The sequence below is a fragment of the Colobus angolensis genome, unplaced genomic scaffold (genome assembly GCF_000951035.1).
Source record: "Colobus angolensis palliatus isolate OR3802 unplaced genomic scaffold, Cang.pa_1.0 Scaffold18, whole genome shotgun sequence".
Taxonomy (NCBI): Eukaryota; Metazoa; Chordata; class Mammalia; order Primates; family Cercopithecidae; genus Colobus; species Colobus angolensis.
In genome coordinates this window covers 3,756,386-3,759,972 of record NW_012114932.1, presented here as the reverse complement: position 1 = coordinate 3,759,972, position 3,587 = coordinate 3,756,386, and the positions used below count along the sequence as shown (strand labels likewise).

The 3,587-nt window shown below is 54.8% G+C and overlaps 1 protein-coding gene across 1 annotated transcript in view; it reads right to left on the bottom strand.

Moving 5' to 3' along the window:
* SHISA5 (shisa family member 5) overlaps positions 1–455 on the bottom strand; it is a 35,602-nt gene extending 35,147 nt beyond the window's left edge. The window contains exon 1 of the mRNA XM_011939161.1: positions 260–455. The gene's annotated coding sequence lies outside the window, so the exon portion shown is untranslated. The remainder of the gene's footprint in view (positions 1–259) is intronic.
* Positions 456–3,587: the final 3,132 nt, after the last annotated feature.

The following is a 3,587-nucleotide window of genomic DNA, read 5'->3' as shown; positions in this document are numbered from 1 at the left end:
CCTAGCCTCGGGGCCAGCTCCGCGCCCGGGGTCTGCGTGAAAACTTGGACCGTTCCCGAACCGGATGCTTGGGGGGCGGGGGCGGCCCACAGCTCTCAGGCCGGGAGGGCGTCCCCGGGAATATGCACCCTAACTCTGAGCGCCTACTGTGTGGGCGGTGGGGGGCAGCCACAGCCATCCCTCCCAGCCGCGGTCCCAGCGGAGCCTCAGTTGCCCGAGGACTAAGTGAGGCGGTGCGAGGACAGTGCCCAGCGCAAACCTTGGCACTCAGTAGACACTCCACAAATGCCGGTTCCCTTCTGCAAGCCCAGTCGCCACCTCAGAGGACACTCGATCTCCTGCCCCCGGGGACTGATACCCTCATCCCAAGGTGATCCCCAGCCTCAGCCCTGGGAGGCTCAGCGCTGGCGCAGTGGGCCAGGACTGAGCTAGAAACTGGCAGCTCCCAGGGCACAGCCAGGTCAACGTCCCGCACAGGGCTCTGCCCCCTCACTGCGGGGCAGGGGTCCAGGCAGAATCAGGGATGTTGAGTCGTTCTTCCTTTTATGCCCAGGGTTCCTGACTCACCCCCACTCTGCACCTGGCACAATCAGAACATTTCACTCAAGACAGAAAACATGAAATGTCACGCTAATGGGGTACCCAGGCCGGGTTGTGCACCCTGTGTGCCACCATATATTTCTCATCTAAAGGTGGGGGCATCGCTGTAGACAAAGAGAAACCGAAGGGGACAATCTGGGATGTTCCCAGCAGTTTCCCAGGCTAGGGTGTTAGAACCGGGAGAGGAAGGCCTGGGTCTCCAATAAGCCCCCATCACCTCCTGGCCAAGAAGGGCTTAAGACTCACAGTGCTCAGCACACATGTGGGGCACAGGGATATGACTGTCCCCAGGCAGGTGCCCTCTGGGAGAGTCTTAGTATGGGACTGGAGTCACATTCTCCCTGACAGCCCAGCCTTGTTATCCCACCTCTGCCTCCTGAGCTCCACTCTCCAAAGCTGGGTGCAGCCCAGGTCCCCCTTCTGCAGAACGGCCACTGCATGCCCCTCATGTCCAGCTCTAGAGCCATCCTGTGTTCCACACCCTGGGTGCCCAACCCTCTGCCTCCCTAAAGGTTGCTCATTCCACTCTGCACCATCCACAAGCTTGGTTTCTTTTCCCTTGGTTTTCCAGTCGCTGCCCTCTAGCCAAGCTCCTAAGAGTCGTCCTAAGCCTGGGCAGCATAAGGAGACCCTGTATCTACAGAAAATTTTTTTTTTTTTTTTTTTGAGACGGAGTCTCGCTCTGTCGCCCGGGCTGGAGTGCAGTGGCCGGATCTCAGCTCACTGCAAACTCCGCCTCCCGGGTTTACGCCATTCTCCTGCCTCAGCCTCCCAAGTAGCTGGGACTACAGGCGCCCGCCACCTCGCCCGGCTAGTGTTTTGTATTTTTTAGTAGAGACGGGGTTTCACCGTGTTAGCCAGGATGGTCTCGATCTCATGACCTCGTGATCCGCCCGTCTCGGCCTCCCAAAGTGCTGGGATTACAGGCTTGAGCCACCGCGCCCGGCCAGAAAATTTTTAAATTAGCTGGATATGGTGGCACGCACCTGTGGTCTCAGCTACTTGGGAGGCTGAGGTGGAGGATCATTTGAGCCCAGGAGATGAAGGTTGCAGTGAGTTATGATTGTGCCACTGCACTCCAGTCTGGGCAACAGAGCAAGACCCTGTCTCAGAAAAAGAAAAACAAGGCTGGGCACGGTGGCTCACGCCTGTAATCCCAGCACTTTGGGAGGCAGAGGCGGGCAGATACCTGAGGTTGGGAGTTCGAGACCAGCCTGACCAACATGGAGAAGCCCCTTCTCTGCTAAAAATACAAAATTAGCCGGACATGGTGGTGCATGCCTGTAATCCCAGCCACTCGGGAGACTGAGGCAGAAGAACTGCTTGAACTCAGGAGGCAGAGGCAGAGGTTGTGGTGAGCCGAGAGCGCACCACTGCACTCCAGCCTGGGTGACAGAGCGAGACTCCATCTCAAAAAAAAAAAAAAGGAAAAAAAAAAAGAATTGTCCTTTCCCACCTCTCATGCCTGCCTTTGGCTTCTCTACTCTGCTGCCCCCACCCCCAGATCCTTTAGGGGCCTCTCACCTGGCTTCCTCCCTGCCTTTTTAGTCTTTGGCTCTCACACACCCTCTTATCTGCCCACAGCTCATGGTTGAGCTTGGTGGGTGTTTTGGGCCCCACCCAGGGCTGTGCATGGGCAAGAGAGTGGAGGCTAGGATCACCCCAGTGGCTCAGAAATTGCAACCATGCATCTCACAGGCATATGCCCATGTGTGCAGGCATTTTCTGTGGGTCAGGCTTACAAAGCCTGGAAATACAAGTTGCCTGGGGAAAGTGACCCCTCCAAGGCAGAAACCAAACTTGGCCCAGATGCTGTACCAAGGCTAGGTAGCTCTGTAAACAGCACTTTTTTTTTTTTTTTTTTTTTTTTTCCTGGAGACAGGGTCTCACTCCATCACCCAGGCTGGAGTGCAGTCACGGCTCACTGCAGCCTCAGTTTTCCCAGGAAACTGGAGTGATCCTCCGAGCTCACCCTTCGGAGTAACTGGGACCACAGATGCACACCACCACACCCAGATAATTTTTGTATTTTTTGTCGAAATGGGGTTTTGCCATATTTCCCAGGCTGGTCTCAAACTCCTGGGTTCAAGCAATGTGCCCACCTCAGCCTCCCAAAGTGCAACAGCACTTTTATTAAACTTTCCTCCAATACCCAGTTTGATAAGAATGACTGTTTTCTGCTGGGACCTTGGTTACAGTTTGTAGGTGAGAACTCTGCATCAGGCTGTTGGGGCAAAGCAACAGCCATTGATGCTTGTAAAGCGCAGGGTGAGAGTGACCAGTGAGGATGAGGCCATCAGCCCAGCCCCAGGACTGACCGCAGGGCCAGGATGGGTGAGTTCTACAGTAGAACACTTGCCATTCTTCTTCATTCAGCACCTGGTCCCCTTTCCTCCACATCAGAGGAGGAACATTCTAGATATTATCTTTTTCAGACTCCTTTGCCCCAGGGCAAGTGCTTTTGCCCTAGCCCCAACCAATCAGACGTAGCCTCCCTGGAGTCAGTCAGGGGCACTGGTGACCGGCTTTGATGGAGGGCTGCAGCAGTCCTGGCAGCAACATGAGTCTGCACCTGTGGGGAGGGCTGTGTGAGTCACAAAGGCCCCTGCTTCCCCCTTGTGGCAGAAGAGTCAGTTTCCTCCAACTGATAGAGAAATTCTCACCAGGGCAGGCACAGTGATGACTCATGCCTGTAATCCCAGCACTTTGGGAGGCAGAGGTAGGTAGATACCTCTTGAGCGCAGGAGTTTGAGACCAGCCTGGGCAACATGACGAAACCCTGTCTCTACAAAAAATACAAAAATTAGCTGGGCGTGGTGATGCACACCTGTAGTCCCAGCTACAAGGGAGGATTGCTTGAGCCCAGGAGGCAGAGGTTGCACTGAGCTAAGATTGCATCACTGCACTCCAGCTTGGGCAACAGAACAAGACTCTGTCTCAAAAAGGAAAAAAAAAAAACACCTTAGAAAAAAAAGAGAAAACGTCTG